The sequence below is a fragment of the Oncorhynchus mykiss genome, chromosome 2, assembly GCF_057628025.1.
Source record: "Oncorhynchus mykiss isolate SJ-2025 chromosome 2, ASM5762802v1, whole genome shotgun sequence".
Lineage (NCBI taxonomy): Eukaryota > Metazoa > Chordata > Actinopteri > Salmoniformes > Salmonidae > Oncorhynchus > Oncorhynchus mykiss.
In genome coordinates, this window is record NC_143023.1 from 14,517,119 (window position 1) to 14,524,814 (window position 7,696).

The window sequence follows — 7,696 nt, forward strand, 5'->3', positions numbered from 1 at the left end:
AATTTTGACCCCACGGGGTGAGATTATCAGTGGTCTTGTATGTCTTCCATTTCCTAATAATTGCTCCCACAGTTGATTTCTTCAAACCAAGCTGCTTACCTATTGCAGATTCAGTCTTCCCAGCCTGGTGCAGGTCTACAATTTTGTTTCTGGTGTCCTTTGACAGCTCTTTGGTCTTGGCCATAGTGGAGTTTGGAGTGTGACTGTTTGAGGTTGTGGACAGGTGTCTTTTATACTGATAACAAGTTCAAACAGGTGCCATTAATACAGGTAACGAGGGGAGGACAGAGGAGCCTCTTAAAGAAGAAGTTACAGGTCTGTGAGAGCCAGAAATCTTGCTTGTTTGTAGGTGACCAAATACTTATTTTCCACCATCATTTGCAAATAAATTCATTAACAATCCTACAATGTGATATTCTGGATTTTTTTTCTCATTTTGTCTGCCATAGTTGAAGTGTACCTATGAGGAAAATTACAGGCCTCTCATCTTTTTAAGTGGGAGAACTTGCACAATTGGTGGCTGACTAAATACTAGATATATATACTAGATAATAGATATGCTGATGACGTTCTGTTATTCCTTAAAGACCCAGGCTCAAGTGTACCTAGATTGATGGATGTTTTACAAACATTTGGAACATATTCAGGGTATGTGCTTAACGTACACAAGACCCAAGCCCTAATATATAATTATACCCCACAGGAAGAGCTGAAGAGCAGGTGTAACTTCACCTGGACCTCTTCATCCATTAAATATCTGGGAGTATATCTACCAAAAGATATACCTAAACTTTATTGCATGAATTACGATCACATCAACAAGAAAATATATGATGACCTAGACAGGGGGAATTCACTTCCCTTAGATCTTAGTAGTAGAATTGAAACAATCAAAATGAACATCCTGCCAAGGTTACTGTATTTGTTCCAATCACTGCCCATAGAAATCCCACCTAAACAGTTTAGGGAATGGGATAAATGGATATCAAGGTTTATCTGGAACAGTAAGAGACCAAGAACTAGATATACAACATTACAGTTACCAAAAAACTGTGGGGGTATGGCCTTACCAAACCTAAAAGAGTATTATGCGTCAGACCAATTGAGACCTCTGGTGTGTTGGTGCAATTCAGAATACGAATCCAAATGGAAAGACATCAAGACTACTTTGACAGAGATACCCATTCAGTCAGTTTTGGGAAATAAGGACATGGTAAAATAAATAGACAATAGACAAAATCAGTGGATTAATTTATCTCTGAAGACATGGTTTAGGGTAGTTAAGCGAAATAATTTAGACAGAGAGATCAAACTGCTGAGTTGGCCCGCATACTTATCCCTGCAACTCAGGACAGCAGATTTAAACAATGGACGCAGAAAGGCATCACACCATTCAGTACAATTATAAGAAAGGGGAACCTAGATAACTTCCAGGACCTAAGTAAAAAACATGGCTTGGATAAACAAGATTTTTACAGATACCTACAAGTTCGACACTATTTCTTAAGGGAGATAAAAGTGACTGACCCTCGAGCACCTCCAAAATTAATCCAAGTATTCACTAACGCATACAACTTGGGGAGTAACAAAAAAACGATTTCAAATCTCTACTTGGGTATTCAATCCTCAAAGAAACATTATATAAACTATATTCAAAATAAATGGGAGGAGGAACTTAACATTGAAGTAACTGATGAAATATGGTTGAATATATTAGAGACTCAACAAAGCTCCACCAACTTGAGGTCATGGAGAGAATTCTGTTGGAAGAATGTTATACGTTTGTTCATAACACCTAAACTGAAATTAAAACAGACGGGCTCACTACACCCTTGTTGGAGAGAATGCGGCCTATTGAGGGCGGAACACTCTCATATCTTTTGGACTTGCCCTGCAATCGGGAGAATGGGGAGAAATAAGATCTAACATTGGAAAAATAATGTAATTTGACATAGAACAAACATTAATTTCTTTGTACATGGGTGAAATACCTGATAACTTACATCATAGAGAAAAGTACCTGTTGAAGGTCCTACTGGCAGCCAGTAAAAAGGCTATCACTAGGAAATGGCTACAAAAAGACCCTCCCACAGTGACACAATGGATAGACTTTGTTGAAGAAATACACCACATGGAGCGTATGACCTTTGCTTTAAGAACTCAACAGGAGAGAGGTCAAGAATACTGGGGAAACTGGGTTTCGTACTTGGAAAAGGTCTAATTCAAAGATGTCAATGTAACTCATATGATGATATGATGATGAAGGTATGAAGTGCACTGTAACTGCCAGATATTTGTTTTTGTAAAAGAAAATTTGTACTCTTTGTGTTCCTACAATAAAAACAAAGTATAAAAAATAAAAAAATACAGTGTACACATCGTTAATGTTGTAAATGACTATTGTAGCTGGAAACGGTTGATAATCCAAGTTTATCCTTTTAAAAGACTAGTTGATCATGAGAAAACCCTTCTGCAATTCTGTTAGCACAGTTGAAAACTGTTGTCCTAACTAAAGAAGGAATAAAACTGGCCTTCTTTAAAACCCCAAACAGCAAGCAATGCAGATGTAGAAGCACAGTGGCTAGGAAAAACTCCCTAGAAAGGCAGGAACCTAGGAAGAAACCTAGAGAGGAACCAGGCTCTGAGGGGTGGCCATTCCTCTTCTGGCTGTGCCGGGTGGAGATTATAACAGTACATGGCCAAGATGTTCAAACGTTCATAGATGACAAGCATGGTCAAATAATAATAATCCCAGTGGTTGTAGAGGGTGCAACAGGTCAACACCTCAGGATTAAATGTCAGTTGGATTTTCATAGCTGATCATTCAGAGTTAGAGACAGCAGGTACAGTAGAGAGAGAGTCGAAAACAGCAGGTACGGGACAAGGTAGCGCGTCCGGTGAACAGGTCAGTGTTCCATAGCCGCAGGTAGAACAGTTGAAACTGGAGCAGCAGCACGATCAGGTGGACTGGGAACAGCAAGGAGTCATCAGGCCAGGTAGTCCTGAGGCTTATGTAGTATCTTACTTTGAGGAGATGGTGATTAGGTCTAAATATGTGTTTGGCATTTGGTCTTTTGAATTCAATGTTTGTTTTTAACTGTAATTTCCCGAAAGTCAGACTTTTCTCACACACCAACACATTTTATTCTATACAACATTTTATTTAGAAAATGTGCCTAAAGTGTATTTTACAGCTAGAAAGATAAAAAAGTATTTATCCACAATCTGCTCCGAGTAAATCCTGTCCTGGAGTGTCCTAACAAAATTAAACCTAAATATTTAGGCTGACTTAATCCAGTGTCCAGAAAAATGAGTTTAAGGGATATGCAAATATGTACAGTTTTATGAGATTGCCTCATTTGCATATTTTAATACAATATTTCAGATTTATTTATACAAAAAAAGTATGTGCCTACATTCAACTTAAAGTGGGGAAAATCCCTATTGGGGTGTGGTGCCTGGCTCTCAAACTAAATACAGTGGGGAGAACAAGTATTTGATACACTGCCTATTTTGCAGGTTTTCCTACTTACAAAGCAGAGGTCTGTAATTTTTATCATAGGTACACTTCAAATGTGAGAGACGGAATCTAAAACAAAAATCCAGAAAATCACATTGTATGATTTTTAAGTAATTAATTTGCATTTTATTGCATGACATAAGTATTTGATCACTTACCAACCAGTAAGAATTCCAGCTCTCACAGACCTGTTAGTTTTTCTAAAAGAATCCCTCCTGTTCTCCACTCATTACCTGTATTAACTGCACCTGTTTGAACTCGTTACCTGTATAAAAGACACCTGTCCACACACTCAATCAAACAGACTCCAACCTCTCCACAATGGCCAAGACCAGAGAGCTGTGTAAGGACATCAGGGATATAATTGTAGACCTGCACAAGGCTGGGATGGGCTACAGGACAATAGGCAAGCAGCTTGGTGAGAAGGCAACAAATGTTGGTGCAATTATTAGAAAATGGAAGTTCAAGATGACCCTCGGTCTGGGGCTCCATGCAAGATCTCACCTCGTGGGGCATCAATGATCATGAGGAAGGTGAGGGATCCGCCCAGAACTACACAGCAGGACCTAGTCAATGACCTGAAGAGAGCTGGGACCACAGTCTCAAAGAAAACCATTAGTAACACACTACACCGTCATGGATTAAAATCCTGCAGCACATGCAAGGTCCCCCTGCTCAAGCCAGTGCATGTCCAGGCCCATCTGAAGTTTGCCAATGACCATCTGGATGATCCAGAGGAGGAATGGGAGAAGGTCATGTGGTCTGATGAGACAAAAATATAGCTTTTTGGTCTAAACTCCACTCGCCGTGTTTGGAGGAAGAAGAAGGATGAGTACAACCCCAAGAACACCATCCCAACCGTGAAGCATGGAGGTGGAAACATCATTCTTCTGAGATGCTTTTCTGCAAAGGGGACAGGACGACTGCACCGTATTGAGGGTAGGATGGATGGGGCCATGTATCGCGAGATCTTGGCCAACAACCTCCTTCCCTCAGTAAGAGTATTGAAGATGGGTCGTGGCTGAGTCTTCCAGCATGACAACGACCCGGAACACACAGCCAGGGCAACTAAGGAGTGGCTCTGTAAGAAGCATCTCAAGGTCCTGGAGTGGCCTAGCCAGTCTCCAGACCTGAACCCAATAGAAAATCTTTGGAGGGAGTTGAAAGTCCGTATTGCCCAGCGGCAGTCCCGAAACCTGAAGGATCTGGAGAAGGTCTGTATGGAGGACTGGGCCAAAATCACTGCTGCAGTGTGTGCAAACCTGGTCAAGAACTACAGGAAACGTATGATCTCTGTAATTGCAAACAAAGGTTTCTGTACCAAATATTAAGTTCTGCTTTTCTGATGTATCAAATACTTATGTCATGCAATAAAATGCAAATTAATTACTTAAAAATCATTCAATGTGATTTTCTGGATTTTTGTTTTAGATTCCATCTCTCACATTTGAAGTGTACCTATGATAAAAATTACAGACCTCTGCTTTGTAAGTAGGAAAACCTGCAAAATAGGCAGTGTATCAAGTACTTGTTCTCCCCACTGTATGTATATGAGCAGTAAAAGACAATGTAGTATCAGTAGACAAACATTGAACCTGAACTAATAAGTTACTGTTCTCTCTTTTCAGCTATGCGACAGCCTCAAATTATACTCATGTGTAAGGGTCTGCAGCGAATCACAGCCATCCACCAGAGAGAAGCAAATGTAACCACAAGACATGTGACAGAGTTGATGGACACCTTATGTTCATCAATGGACAGAAAGTTCCACAGAATGGAATATAATCACGTGCTATCAGAAACCCCTGCACTTGACCCCAGGTTTAAGAAGTTAGCCTTCAGAAATGCCAGAGCGATTGATGCGGCTCTTCAAAGAATAACCTCAGCAGCAGGGAGGGACAGCCCCAGCAGTCAGCTGGCTCAGGCACCAGGGCAACAGGAAGAAGAGGAATCAGATGGAGCAGAAGCACCAGCAGTAGTGCCACAAACGTCTGCTGTTTGGACGCTGTTTGACGAGAGAGTAACTGGGGATGCAGCACGAAGGAATCCCTCAGCAGATGCCATAATGGAGGTCCGGTCATATATGGAGGAGCCCCTCCTCCAAAGATGTGCAGATCTTCTGAGCTGGTGGAAAAACAAGGCCTCTGTCTACCCACGGCTATCTAAAGTCATGACAGGGAGACTCTGCATATAGTGGCCACATCCGTTCCCTCTGAGAAGGTCTTCTCGAAAACGGGACAAATAATTACTGAGAGAAGAAACTGCATCAGACCCTCGAAAGTGAGGCAGTTTGCATTTCTGAATGCAAATCTCTCATAAAAGCTAAATATGGTGCTGCTGGTTATAACATGGCAATAAAGAAGAGAGAGAAAAGAGGGACCAGTTTAATGTTTTAAGTGGGATGCTGCAGTTTTAGACATTGTTTTTTATTTTTCTTTGATATGGTGCAATATTCTAATATGCTGTTCAGATTGTATTCGTTTTGAATGGTTAGATTAATAAGCACTTTGTTTATATATATTAAAAAGTTATACTTTAAATGCAAATGTTTAATATAATTATTTTTCATAACAAACCAATGCATTTTTAAATAGATTGTGGTTAAGGTAGAGTATGAATTCATTTAATAATTTAATTAGAACTGTTTTAACACCAATCATAGTCAAACTATCGTAAATGGTTTGACTTGAAAAACTTTTAAAGAGTTTGGGAGCTTAAAGAGCAGGCTCTTTTTGGTGAGCCGAGCCAAAAAGAGCCAGAATGCCCATCGATAGAGGTTTGGGTATGGTGTTTAGTGACTAAATTCTTCTTATTCTTCTGTGGGTTTTATGGCAGACTACAACCCAAAAATATGTATTACCGCCACCAACTGGACAGGGTTGAGAAAAACAAGGTAAAAATACTACCCATAAGTGATAGGAAAAACTAACTTAATCCACCCCAAAATAAAACAATCAAAAAAACATTGACAAAACCAATATCCCTTCCTTCGAATCTGAATATCTCCCTTCTCAGGCTGGATGACCTGAGAGGGAAGTAAGGCTTGTGACAATACTCCATGCAACTCCCCCACGAGAAGTCTCCACCGCAACGACAGTGATATCTATTTTCCTGGACTTCCTCTCCACCTTGGCAGTGCCATTAATCAACATTGGCTATAAAGGCCACAAAGTCCACCTTCTTAACCTTTAACATATCTGGGTCCTGCTGTTGAAAGGAAACCCCTGCAGCCTTCATTGAAGGCCTATCCACCACCATAGAATCTTCAGGAGCACCATTCAAACCCTCAAACCTTTTAACAGCCTTATATGCCCTGACTTCAGACACCTCCTTTTCTTTCACCCTTGTTGGGCATTCCATGGTTCCCACCACAATTGCAACATGAGTGACTAACTGTGCTGCTAGCAACAATGTTATTGTTTTTTTGCCAACCTTTACTGACTGACACCTGTCATATTCAACGGGTGTTGTGCCTTTGTAAATTCATTAGTTATTCGCCACTCTGGCACACTCAAACGAGAGTGCTCAAAAAATTGGTGTAGATAGTCAAAATGTATTTATGAACTCCATAATCACAAATGATGTAAATGAGAGTTAGTGAGTCTGGCTTTAAGCTTTAAAATACAACAACTTGCCTAGCTAACAGGTAAATGTTTGTTTTAGACTGTTTTAGACTATAATTCAAATTCTATTTTCAAGGCTTCAAATGTTGTCACAGAAAATATTTATGTTATTTTCAACAACCAATGAGCAACTTTGCTGGAAATCCAGTTGCATATAGAGCGAGCCAGCTTGTAGTCCTTAAAAACAGAAATTAGTTAGCATTTTCTGTCTTTGCTTTGTTGGCCATTTCTAATAGGGAAAGAATGGGTTTTTTGAATATACACCGAAATGTTGTATTAGGAGATCTAATATGTTGTATTCTATGAGATAATATCAGTCAGTTAATGTGACCTTTATTAATTATGAAGCCTTTATGTGCTTGTTTTGAGATATATATATTTATTATTATAATAATGTGTTTAACGCAGCCTTAAAATGATGCTGTTTCTGTAATCTGTATGGTGCCTTGATCATCACTGATCACAGTTTGTGTGATGTTTCATATACACTGTCATGGCAGGTAATGCACCAGGATCTAATGCTGACAATGCACCATCTAAAAGTGCAACCGTA